The following is a 14,311-nucleotide window of genomic DNA, read 5'->3' on the forward strand; positions in this document are numbered from 1 at the left end:
ATGCATATTATTATTACTATTGGATAGAAAACACTCTCTAGTTTCTAAAAACGTTTGAATTATATCTGTAAGTAAAACAGAACTCATTTGGCACAAACTTCCTGACCAGGAAGTGGAAAATCTGGAATCAATGCTCTCTTCTGGGTCCTGCCTATAAATGGGCATGATACCTATTAGTATACATGCACGTCATACACCTTCCCCTGGATGTCAAGATGCAGTGAGAGAAGAAATGGAGTGTTTATCTTGGTCTGAGATGGAATACGTCCTCTTGGAATGACGTGTCACCCATTTTCTGTTTTCAGGGAGGCGCGAAGTTGGACCTGGATTTGCCTTCTGAATAGCTGTCGTTATAGGCGACTACTATCTCCGGCTTTGATTTTATTTGATACATGTGACAATATCATCGTAAAGTATGTTTTTTCAATATAGTTTTATTAGATTTTTTACATTTATTCGGGACGTTAGGCGTGTTGCGTTGTGTGCTTTTATTCAGAAAGGAGAGCTTCGCGCCACTTGGCTAGTGCGCTTGCTAATTCAAGAGGGAAAATGGACGTTCTAAATCCAAACAACGATTGTTCTTGACAAAGGACACCTTGTACAACATTCTGATGGAAGATCAGCAAAAGGAGGACCCATTTTATGATGTTATTTCATATATCTGTCGAACTGTGTACTATTAGTTTTGCGCCCAGGTTTTGGGCACTCGGTCGACATAACGTAAGCCTTATGTGGTAATGAAGTTATTTTTAGAATTCTAACACGGCGATTGCATTAAGAACTAGTGTATCTAGCATTTCCTATACAACATGTATTTTTTAGTTATGTTTATGAATAGCTATTTGGTCAGAATATGTGTGTCAGAAAAAGTGTCAGAAAAAAATCCGGACGTTGTGGGACAAAATAGCTACGTTAGCACAATGTATAACCACTGATTTCAGCTCTAAATATGCACATTTTCGAACAAAACATAAGTGTATGTATAAACTGATGTTATAGGACTGTCATCTGATGAACCTTATCAAGGTTAGTCAAAAATCATATATCTTTTGCTGGTGTGTCACGATCGCTAACTTTTACTGCTGGGAAATGGCTTGTGTTTCTGGCTATTGTGGTAAGCTAATATAACGCTATATTGTGTTTTCGCTGTAAAACACTTAATAAATCGGAAATATTGGCTGGAATCACTTGGCGTTGGTGTCTGTAATTATTCTGTCTGCTTTCGGTGCAATTTCTGATTGTAGCTGCAATGAAACTATGATTTATACCTGAAATATGCACATTTTTCGAACAAAACATAGATTTATTGAATAACATGTTATAAGACTGTCATCTGATGAAGTTGTTTGTTGGATAGTTTGGTTGGTTCTTAGTTAGTTAGGTTGGCTTTGTGCATGCTACCTGTGCTGTGAAAAATGTCTGTCCTTTTTTGTATTTGGTGGTGAGCTAACATAAATATACGTGCTGTTTTCGCTGTAAAACATTTTAAAAATCGGACATGTTGGCTGGATTCACAAGATGTGTACCTTTCATTTGCTGTGTTGGACTTGTTAATGTGTGAAAGTTAAATATTTCAAAAAAATATATTTTGAATTTCGCGCTCTGCCTTTTCAGTGGAATGTGGGAGGAGTTCCACTGGCGGAACGCTGGAGCAGTAAAGGTTAAATCCTGATGTTATAGGACTGTCATCTGATGAAGTTGGTCAAGGTTAGTGATTCATTTTATATCTTTTGCTGGTTTTTGCGATCGCTACCTTTTGCTGCTGATAAATGCATTTGTGTGTTTGGCTATTGTGGTAAGCTAATATAATGCTATATTGTGTTTTCCCTGTAAAACACTTAAAAAATCTGAAACATTGGCTGGATTCACAAGATGTTTATCTTTCATTTGCTATACACCATGTATTTTTCATAAATGTTTTATGATGAGTATTTATGTATTTCACGTTGCTCTCTGTAATTATTCTGGCTGTTTTGGTGATATTTTTGATGGTAGCTGCAATGTAAAACTATGATTTATACCTCAAATATGCACATTATCTAACAAAACATAAATTTATTGTATAACATGTTATAAGACTGTCATCTGATGAAGTTGTTTCTTGGTTAGTGACTAATTATATCTCTATTTGGTCGGTTTTGTGATAGCTATCTATGCGGTAGAAACATGGTGAAAATATGCGGTTGAGTCTTTGGCTATTGTGGTTAGCTAATAGAAATACATATTGTGTTTTCGCTGTAAAACATTTTAAAAATCGGAAATGATGGCTGGATTCACAAGATATTTATCTTTCATTTGCTGTATTGGACTTGTGATTTCATGAAAATTATATTATATGATATCCCTGTCCCGTTAGGCTAGGCTATGCTAGTCAGCTTTTTTGATGAGGAGGATCCCGGATTCGGGAGAGAGAAGCGGTAAAGGTTAATGCAACCGCCGTGTTAGATTTTTTAAAATAACTTTACCATAACAAACAGCTTGCGTTATTGCGAGACAGCGCCCGCCAAAACGGCGGAGAATAGAAATATTATTTTCCACAGAAATACGAAATAACATCATAAATTGTTCTTACTTTTGCTGAGCTTCCATCAGAATCTTGTACAAGGAGTCCTATTTCCTGAATAAATCGTTGTTTGGTTTTAGAATGTCCTTTTCTCCTGTCGAATTTGCGCCACAATGCTAGCCAAGCTTGATGACGTTCCCAGTTTCTCTCGACGCAAAGAACGGAAAACTCCAAAAGTCCCAACAAACGTTGAATAATCTGATAAAACTCGGTTGAAAAAACATACTTTACGATGTTATTATCACATGTATCAAATAAAATCAGAGCCGGAGATATTAGCCGTGTATGCCGAACGCTTATCAGAAGACAATATGGAGGTGCTTCGCGCGCCTAGGTAGAGAAAGGAAATTCCTGACCTGCCACTCCAAAAGCTCTTGTTCAACCTCAAATCAAGCTAGACACCCCATTCCACCTTCCACTGCCTGTTGACATCTAGTGGAAGGCGTATGAAGTGCATGCAAATCGATAAATATAAGCCAGTTGAATAGGCAGGCCCTGGAACAGAGCCTCGTTTTCAGATTTTTCACTTCCTGTATGGAAGTTTGCTGCCAAATGAGTTCTGTTTTACTCACAGATATAATTCAAACAGTTTTAGAAACTTGAGAGTGTTTTCTATCCAATATTAATAATAATAAGCATATTGTATGATCTAAAATAGAGTACGAGGCAGTTTAATTTGGGCACGATTTTTTCCAAAGTGAAAATAGTGCCCCCCTATTGACAATAAGTTTTAACCTGTCTAGCCCCGGGGTTCCGCTAGCGGAACTCCTCCCACATTCCACTGAAAAGGAAATTCAAAAAATATTTTTTTTAAATATTGAACTTTCACACATTAACAAGTCCAATACAGCTAATGAAAGATACACATCGTATGAATCCAGCCAACATGTCCGATTTTTTAAATGTTTTACAGGGAAAACACAATATATATTTATGTTAGCTCACCAACAAATAGAAAAAAGCACAGACATTTTTCACAGCACAGGTAGCATGCATAAAATCAACCAAACTAACCTAGAACAAACCAAAGAAACCAAGAAACAACTTCATCAGATGACAGTCTTATAACATGTTATACAATAAATCTATGTTTTGTTCGAAAAATGTGCATATTTCAGGTATAAATCATAGTTTACATTGCGGCTACAATCAGAATTGCACCGAAAGCAGCCAGAATAATTACAGACACCAACGTGACATACCGAAATACTCATCATAAAACATTTCTGAAAAATACATGGTGTATAGCAAATGAAAGACAAAGATCTTGTGAATACAGACAATATTTCCGATTTTGTAAGTGTTTTACAGCGAAAACATAATATAGCATTATATTAGCTTACTACAATAGCCTACCACACTACCGCATTCATTCATCAAGGCACGTTAGCGATAGCAATAGGCACGTTAGCGTTAGCGAATAAACCAGCAAAAGATATTAAATTTCACTAACCTTCATAAACCTTCCTCAGATGACAGTCCTATAACATCAGGCTATACATACACTTATGTTTTGTTCGAAAATGTGCATATTTAGAGCTGAAATCCGTGGTTATACAATGTAGCATAACGTAGCATAACGTGCTAACGTAGCATCTTTTCCCCAGAATGTGCGGATATTTCTATTAGACTCTCTCCTATTCTGACCAAATAGCTATTCATAAACATTACAAAAAAATACATGTTGTATAGGAAACGATAGATCCATTAGTTCTTAATGCAATCGCAGTGTTAGAATTCTAAAAATATCTTCATTACGACATAAGACTTAGTTATGGTAAGGGAATAACCAAAACCTGAGCGCAAAGCTACTAGTACACAGTTCGACAGATATATGAAATAGCATCACAAAATGGTTCCTACTTTTGCTGATCTTCTATCAGAATGTTGTACCTTTGGTCCTTTGTCCAGAAGCGTCTTTGTTTGGATTCAGAACGTTCTTTTTCCCTCTTGAATTAGCAAGCACACTGGCCATGCGGCGCTAAGCTCTCCAACGTCAACAAAGTCAAACAACGCAACACAACTAACGTCCCGAATAAATTTCAATAATCTAATGAAACTATATTGAAAAAACATACTTTAGGATGATATTGTAACATGTATTAAATAAAATCAAAGCCGGAGATCATATTCGCCCATAACGACTGGTTTCCAGTAGGCAATAACAGGTCCCAACACGCGCCTTGCAGAAAACAGAAAATGGGGGACACGTTGTTCCAAGAAGGCTTATTCAACGTCAGACAGAGATAATCAACTCATTTTTCCTCTCACTTCCTCTTGACATCCGGGTGAAGGTGTATGACGTGCACGTATAGCCATACCTATCATGCCCATTTATAGGCAGTCACTTGAACAGAACATAGATTTCAGACTTTCCACTTCCTGGTCATAAAGTGTGCTGCCAAATGAGTTCTGTTTTACCCACAGACAAAATTCAAACGGTTTTAGAAACTAGAGTGTTTTCTATCCAATAGTAATAATAATATGCATATTGTACGAGCAAGAATTGAGTACGAGGCCGTTTAAATTGGAGACGTTTTTCCCCAAAAGTGAAAACAGCACCCCCTGTCCTCATCAGGTTTTAACACACTTTTCAGGACGAGTACGGGGAGCTGACTCAGGTGGCACCAAACTGACAACACGTTCCTTTAGTCTAAATCTGTGCATCCTCCACCAACTCAACAACGCTCCCATTTCTCTCTCCTCCAAATTCTCCTTCTTCTCCCAGACTGGCTCTGGTTCACTCCTCGGCTCCTTCGACTGCTCCATGTGCCCCCCCCCCCCCCAAAAAAAAGTTATTGGGGTTTCTGTGGCCTTCCTCCCCGACTTCGTCGCTGTTCTTCCTTCACTGCTTCCGCCTGCTTCCATGACAGGCTCTTCTCTCCTGCCATTATGTCGTCCCAAGTCCAGGATGTTCTCTCCCTAATCTCCTCAAAAGACCAGGATGCCATTACCTCCCGGGAACGCTGCTTGGTCCTTTGTAGATGGGATATTCTGTCACGTTGTTCGTAATAATGATGGTCGGACCAAGGCGCAGCGTACTTCGAGTTCCACAAATTTTAATGAAAGTGAAACGTAAGCTAATACAAAACAAAATAAAGAATAAACTAACCGTGATGACAATGTAGTGCAAACAGGCAACTAAAACAATATCCCATAACCCACAGGTGGATAAAATGCAACTTAAGTATGATCCCCAATTAGAGACAACGATTACCAGCTGCCTCTAATTGGGAATCATACACAAACACCAACATAGAAAAATAAACCTAGAACCCCACATAGAAATAATAAACTAGACTAAACACCCTTAGTCACGCCCTGACCTACTCTACCATCGAAAATACAGGCTTTCTATTGTCAGGACGTGACAGCTAGCAAAAGCCAAATTGCTAGATGGCTAGTAGTATTACAGATAAAAAAAATTATGTATTATTAATATTATTATTTAAAAAAAATAACAGGACATATCTGAGGGGGCACGTGCCCCTGTACCCCCTATGGGCATGACGCCTCTGACTGTTTATGAATCCTGATGATGAATGAGGCTGTTCTGTTCTAGTAGGACAGGACACAGACAGGCAGAGTTGGGATACGAAGAGGCAGGTAAATTGTTGAACACAGTTTGCATGATGAGTAACCTTGCCTGAGAACAGAAAACTTCTGTTAGCTCCCAGAGCTTTAGCTCAGTGAGCCAACACAGTATTGTGGTGTGCAGACAACCTGGGTTCAAACACAGTTGATTGCACACAAACGAACCAAGGGGTTTGTTTTCTCTAGAGCCTCACATTCTTCATGTTGAGAGAGATTGCATTTAAAAAATATCACAGACAAGACGGACAGGATAATCAATCACTAGGGGAGTACAACACACTCACTCACTCACTCAATCACACACTCACTGTAGTGACTGCTGGCTGTGTCTGTTTGAGGGAATTGGACTCATAAATCAGCACTTGCCTGTCAGAGGGACTAACATGAGTGTGTGTGCTTCTGTAATCCTCTCATAAAGAATTCAGTGAACTAAGAAAATAGTAAAAATAAAGAAAATACAGGTGTGCCAAGCTTGTAGCATCATACCCAAGAAGCCTCGAGGCTGCAATCGATGCCAAAGGTGCTTCAACAAAGTACTGAGTAAAGAGTCTGAATATTATGTAAATGTGCTATTTCAGTTTTTTATTTTTAATAATTTAGCAAACATTTCTAAAAAACTGTTTTTTCTTTGTCATTATGGTGTATTGTGTGTAGATTGATGAGGGGTAAAACGGTTTAATCCATTTTAGAATAAAATGTTTAAAAGGTTAAGGGGTCTGAATACTTTCCGAATGCGTGTGTATATATATGGCACTATGCATTCAGGCAGGTAGTGTTTCCCCCGGCATCCGTCAAACCCAGATTAGTCCGTCGGACTGTCAGATGGTTAAAGCGTGATTAATCACTCCAGAGAACGTGTTTCCACTGCTCCAGAGTTTAATGGCGGCGAGCTTTACACCACTCCAGTCGACGCTTGACATTACGCATGGCGATCTTAGGCTTGTGTGTGGCTGCTCGGCCGAAATGACTTGTTGGAAATGTTGAAAGTCGGTGAGCTCTTCAGTAAGGCCATTCTACTGCCAATGTTTTTCTATGGAGATTGCATGGCTGTGTGCTTGATTTTATACACCTGTCAGCAACGGGTGTGGCTGAAATAGCCGAATCCACTAATTTGAAGGGGTGTTCATTGTCTGAGTGAAAGCATGCAATAAACCCCAATGTTGCTATGTGGAGTGGTTATAACCCTGTGACGTCATCAGGTTTACTGTTCTAGTTAACAGAAGGTAATCAAAAACAAAACCTCACATTTTAACTTTTGAATTAAATTGCCTTTTAACATGAGGAAAGCTGTTAGAAGTGAGTCAAATGAATAGGATAATAGGTAAGAACATTCCATCTCTACAGTAAAATATCCTGTCAGAGTGAGTTCAGCCATGCAAATGGTTAACTCTACCAGGAAGAACAGGGTAGGGAGGAGCATGTTAATGTCACTGCTGAAGTGAAACTCAAGTGGAGAGACAGACAGGTAGTATAGTCTGCACAAAAACAGAGTTCCTACGACTGTTCAGCAATCTTTCTCAAACAATTACATACAGAGTTGCTGGGCCTCATGTGATACTACAAATAGAAAGATCAGTGAAAACAGTCAGTCACACTCATATAGGTCAGTAGAGAGATTTACCTGGACAGGTAAAGATTAACTGATTAACTACTGTGTTCATGTCTGTTTTCATGATGACTCTATCAAGGTGATATCCTATGTGATGGTGAAACTGTAAGCAACATTGGCTAGTATTATAATGCTATCTCAACAACTCTAGAGTGGAAACTATTGAGAGCAATAGCCTGTTCCCAGATCTATTTAAATGCCATCATGCCACATGTATTAGCTGGTACTGGGATACAACTGACCTGTGCCAGTGTCCAATGTGTAAGGAGAAATTCTACAGAAGACTTGATCTTCACGTAAATACTTTTATTTCTGAGATGGCTGCTCAGTTCAGTAAGTCGGTTAAAGACACCAGCAGTCCAGACCAATGTCCTGCCAAACCTGCAGAAGTGGCCTGTGATGTCTACACTGGGAAAAAGCTCAAGGCCCTGAAGTCCTGCCTGGAGTGTCTGATTTCATTCTGTGTCTCACCTGCAGTCTCATCAGAGCGTCAGACACAAGCTGAATGACCCTGTGGAGAACCTTGAAGACAGGATGTGTAAGGAGCATGACAAACTCTCTGGAACTGTTCTGGCGGACTGACCAGACGTGTGTTTGTGTCTTGTCCATGAAAACAAATCACTAGAGTATGGAAAGAAAAATGTTAAACTGGGGAAGACAGAGGCAGAAGTACAGCAGATGATCCTGAAGAAGGTTCAGGATATCAAACACTCAGTAGAGCTCAGCAAGAGAAACGCAGATAGAGAGATCAAATCAAATCAAAGTTTATTTGTCACGTGCGTCAAATACAACAGGTGTAGTAGACCTTACAGTGAAATGCTTACATATAGGCGCTAACCAATAGTACAAAAAAGGTATTAGGTGAACAATAGGTAAGTAAAGAAATTAAACAGTAAAAATACAGGCTATATACAGTAGTGAGGCTACATACAGACACCGGTTAGTCAGGCTGATTGAGGTAGTATGTACATGTACATATAGTTAAAGTGACTATGCATATATGATGAACAGAGAGTAGCGTAAAAGAGGGGTTGGCGGGTGGTGGATGGTGGGTGGCGGGACACAATGCAGATAGTCGGGTTAGCCAATGTGCGGGAGCACAGGTTGGTCGGCCCAATTGAGGTAGTATGTACCGCTTGCCATGCGGTAGTAGAGAGAACAGTCTATGACTGGGGTGGCTGGGGTCTTTGACAATTTTTAGGGCCTTCGTCTGACACCGCCTGGTGTAGAGGTCCTGGATGGCAGGCAGCTTAGCCCCAGTGATGTACTGGGCCGTACGCACTACCCTCTGTAGTGCCTTGCGGTCAGAGGTCGAGCAGTTGCCATACCAGGATGTGATACAACCAGTCAGGATGCTCTCGATGTTGCAGCTGTAGAACCTTTTGAGGATCTCAGGACCCATGCCAAATCTTTTTAGTTACATGAGGGGGAATAGGCTTTGTCATGCCCTCTTCACGACTGTCTTGGTGTGTTTGGACCATTCTAGTTTGTTGTTTATGTGGACACCAAGGAACTTGAAGCTCTCAACCTGCTCCACTACAGCCCCGTCGATGAAAATGGGGGCGTGCTCGGTCCTCCTTTTCCTGTAGTCCACAATCATCTCATTAGTCTTGATCACGTTGAGGGAGAGGTTGTTATTCTGGCACCACCCGGCCAGGTCTCTGACCTCCTCCCTATAGGCTGTCTTGTCGTTGTCGGTGATCAGGCCTACCACTGCTGTGTCGTCTGCAAACTTAATGATGGTGTTGAAGTCGTGCTTGGCCATGCAGTCGTGGGTGAAAAGGGAGTACAGGAGGGGACTGAGCACGCACCCCTGGGGAGCTCCAATGTTGAGGATCAGCGTGGCAGATGTGTTGCTAACTACTCTCACCACCTGGGGGCGGCCCATCAGGAAGTCCAGGATCCAGCTGCAGAGGGAGGTGTTTAGTCCCAGGATCCTTAGCTTAGTGATGAGCTTTGAGGGTACTGTGGTGTTGAACATTGAGCTGTAGTCAATGAATGGCATTTTCACATACGTGTTCCTTTTGTCCAGGTGGGAAAGGGCAGTGTGGAGTGCAATAGACATTGCATCATCTGTGGATCTGTTTGGGTGGTATACAAATTGGAGTGGGTCTAGGGTTTCTGGGAAAATGGTGTTGATGTGAGCCATTACCAACCTTTCAAAGCACTGCATGGCTACGGACGTAAGTGCTACGGGTCTGTAGTCATTTAGGCAGGTTGCCTTTGTGTTCTTGGGCACAGGGACTATGGTGGTCTGCTTGAAACATGTTGGTATTACAGACTCAATCAGGGACATGTTGAAAATGTCAGTGAAGACACCTGCCAGTTGGTCAGCACATGCCCGGAGCACACGTCCTGGTAATCCGTCTGGCCCCGCAGCCTTGTGCATGTTGACCTGTTTAAAGGTCTTACTCACGTCGGCTACGGAGAGCGTGATCACACAGTCATACAGAACAGCTGATGCTCTCATGCATGTTTTAGTGTTGCTTGCCTCGAAGCGAGCATAGAAGTGATTTAGCTCATCTGGACGGCTCGTGTCACTGGGCAGCTCGCAGCTGTGCTTCCCTTTGTAGTCTGTAATAGTTTGCAAGCCCTGCCACATAAGACGAGCGTCGGAGCCAGTGTAGTATGATTCAATCTTAGCCCTGTATTGACGCTTTGCCTGTTTGATGGTTAATCGCAGTGAATAGCAGGAATTCTTGGGTTAGAGTCCCGCACCTTGAAAGCGGCTGCTCTACCCTTTAGCTCAGTGCGAATGTTTCCTGTAATCCATGGCTTCTTGTTGGGGTATGTACATACAGTCACTGTGGGGACGACGTCCTCGTGGCACTTATTGATAAAGCCAGTGACTGATGTGGTGTACTCCTCAATGTCATCGGAAGAATCCCGGAACATGTTACAGTCTGTGATAGCAAAACAGTCCTGTAGTTTAGCATCTGCTTCTTCTGATCACTTTTTTATAGACAGAGTCACTGGTGCTTCCTGCTTTAATTTTTGCTTCTAAGCAGGAATCAGGAGGATAGAGTTGTGGTCAGATTTACCAAATGGAGGGCGAGGGAGAGCTTTGTACGCGTCTTTGTGTGTGGAGTACAGGTGATCTAGAATGTTTTTCCCTCTGGTTGCACATTTAACATGTTGATAGACATTTGGTAGAACTGATTTTAGTTACCCTGCAATAAATTCTTCGGCCACTAGGAGCGCTGCCTCTGGGTGAGGGGTTTCCTGTTTGTTAATTTCCTTATACAGCTGACTGAGTGCGGTCTTAGTGCCAGCATCTGTCTGTGGTGGTAAATAAACAGCCACGAAAAGTATAGCTGAAAACTCTCTAGGCAAGTAGTGTGGCCTGCAATTTATCACAATATACTCTACTTCAGGCAAGTAAAATCTAGAGACTTCCTTAGATTTCGTGCACCAGCTGTTGTTTACAAATATGCACAGACCGCCCCCCTTCATCTTACTGGAGTGTGCTATTCTATCTTGCCGGTGCAGCATATATCCCGCTAGCTAAATATCCATGTCGTCATTCAGCCACGATTCCGTGAAAGATAGGATATTACAGTTTTTGATGTCCCGTTGGTAGGATATTCGTGATTGTACCTAGTCTAATTTATTGTCCAATGATTGCACGTTGGTGAGTAGTATTGACGGTAACGGCAGCTTTCCCACTCGCCTTCTCCGGGTCCTGACAAGGCCTTTGTCCTCTGTACCTGCATCGCTTCCTCTTGCAAATAACGGGGATGTCGGCCCCTCCTTGTTGTAGAAAAATCTTTGTCTAATCCGAGTTGAGTGATCTCTGTCCTGATATCCAAAAGCTCTTTTTTGCAGTAAGATACGGTTGCAGAAAGATTATGTACAAAATAAGTTACAAATAATGCGAAAAAACCCACATAATAGCACAAGTGGTTGGGCGCCCATAAAACTGTTGCCATTTCTTCCGGACACATTTTGGGTATGGCGCCGGAAGAATTAGACAGTGTGCAGGTCTTCACTGCTCTATTGCGCTCCATTGTGACAAGCCAGGCTGAGGTCTTTGAGGTAGTTGAAGAGAAGCAGAAATCAGCAGAGAAGTAGCCTGAAGGGCTCATCAAAGAGCTGGAGCAGGAAATCACTGCGCTACAGAGGAGAAGCACTGAGCTGGAACAGCTCTCAAACACTGAGGACCACCTCCACCTCCTCCAGAGCTCTCCATCCCTCTGCAGCCTTCCTCCCAAAAGGACCGGTCTGAGATAAGTGTTTACCGCAGGCTGGGTGTAGGGAACCTGAGCATTGCTGTGTTTTAGATGGAGGAGACACTCTGGAGTGAAGTGAAGAAGTTAATGTATGATCCTGAAATGAAAAGGATTCAGCGGTATGCAGTGGATGTGACTCTGGACCCTAACACAGCACATCCTAATTTTCATCCTGTCTGAGGACAGGGAGCAAGTGAGAACTGGAGCAATGGAGGCTCCTCAGAAGAGGAAGGGGAAGACCATCCTCAATGAAATTTCATAAAAATAGTGAAAGATTAAAGTTGTTCTTTTTAGATAAAACTATACTAAATATACTCATATGTCACCAAATCATTTATTAAAATACACTGTTTTGCAATGGCCTATAGTAACTTCAACAGCGCTGTCTGTGGTAGCACCATGGTTTAGCCGGAGGACAGCAAGATTCCATCCTCTTCTGGCTACATTGACTTCAATACAAAACCTGGAAGTTCGTAGGACAGGGTCTGGCTCTCGACCCGAAACCTGCCCCTCCGCCTGCCCTGCCGGAAGCTGGGTCCGCAGTGTGTAGGGCCATTTAAAGTCCTGAGGAGAATAAACGAGGTGTGTTATCGATTGTTACTTCCTTCGTATTATCGTATTAACCCCTCGTTTCATGTGTCTCTCCTTAGGCCGGTGGTAGCTGGTCCCATGCAGGAAGGTGAGGTTCCGGAGGTCCCTCCGCCCCCTCTGGACATAGAGGGGTCCCCGGCGTACACGATACGGTCCATTCTGGACTCCAGACGCCGGGTGAGGGGCCTGCAGTACCTCGTGGACTGGGAGGGGTACGGGCCGGAGGAGAGGTGCTGGGTCTCGGTGGGGGATATATTGGATCCAAGTCTACTCTAAGGGAATTCCATCGCCTCCATCCGGATCGCCCTGCACCTCGCTCCCGGGGTCGTCCCCGAGGCCGATGTCAGCGCGCTGCGGGGGCCGCGCGTCAGGAGGGGGGTACTGTCACGAATACTACCGAAGGTGGCTCCCCTTCCCGTTCGGGTGGCGCTCGGCGGTCATCGTTGCTGGTCTACTAGCTGCCACCGATCCCTTTTTCCTTTTCGTTTATGTCTGTCTAATTGTTTTCACCTGTTCCTTGTTGGGGTTTTGGGAGGTGTTCTATGTAGTTTTGTTTCGCCCGCTAGTGTTTGTGCGGGCTTATTGGTTGTCATTTGTACGTCGGAGGTGGATTATTGATTTTGGGTTTTCGCTGTCCAGTTTATTTAACAGTGGTCTTTGGGTTGTGTTTGCGCCTGTGTTTTGGCGTCACCCCTTTTGTACCTGTTCCTGTTGACTGTGGACATTAAAGCGTTTGTTCCCGTGAAACTTCTGCTCTCTGCGCCTGACTCTACACCCATCATTCTGCTGACGTTACAATCCCACCAAAGTGTCCGATTTCAAATAGGCTTTTCAGCGAAAGCACCACAAACGATTATGTTATGTCACCACCAACTCACAGAAAAACTCTGCCATTTTTCCAGCCAAAGATAGGAGTCACAAAAAGCACAAATAGAGATAAAATTAATCACTAACCTTTGATGATCTTCATCCGATGACAATCATAGGACTTCATGTTACACAATACATATATGTCTTGTTCGATTAAGTTCATATTTATATCCAAAAACCTCAGTTTACATTGGCGCCATGTTCAGAAATGCCTCCAAAATATCCGGAGAAATTGCAGAGAGCCACGTCAAATAACATAAATACTCATCATAAACTTTGATGAAAGATACATGTTTTACATAGAATTAAAGATACACTTGTGCAACCGCTGTGTCAGATTTCATAAAGCTTTACGGCAAAACACAATTTTCAATAATCTGAAAACAGCGTTCAACCACAAAAGCAAGCCATACAGTTACCCGCCAAATTGTGCAGTCAACAAAACTCATAAAAAGCATTATAAATCTTCACTTACCTTTGCTGATCTTCATCGGAATGCACTCCCAGGACTCCCACAAGAAATGTTTGTTTTGTTCGGTAATGTCCATCATTTATGTCCAAATAGCCATCTTTGTTCGCGTGTTTGGAAAACAAATCCAACGTCAAGAAGCGCTTTCAGTAAAAGCTGACGAAATGTCCAAAAGTTCCGTAACAGTCAGCAGAAACATGTCAAACGATGTATTGAATCAATCTTTAGAATGTTTTTAACATAAATCTTGAATAATGTTCCAACCGGAGAACTACATTGACTTCAGATGAGCGATGGAACAGAGCTCCCTCTTATGAGAACGCGCATGGTCAAAGAATGGTCACCTCATGGCAGACCTGACTAATTCCCCTCTCATTCGGCCCCCC

The sequence above is a fragment of the Salvelinus fontinalis genome, chromosome 21 (assembly GCF_029448725.1).
Source record: "Salvelinus fontinalis isolate EN_2023a chromosome 21, ASM2944872v1, whole genome shotgun sequence".
Taxonomy (NCBI): Eukaryota; Metazoa; Chordata; class Actinopteri; order Salmoniformes; family Salmonidae; genus Salvelinus; species Salvelinus fontinalis.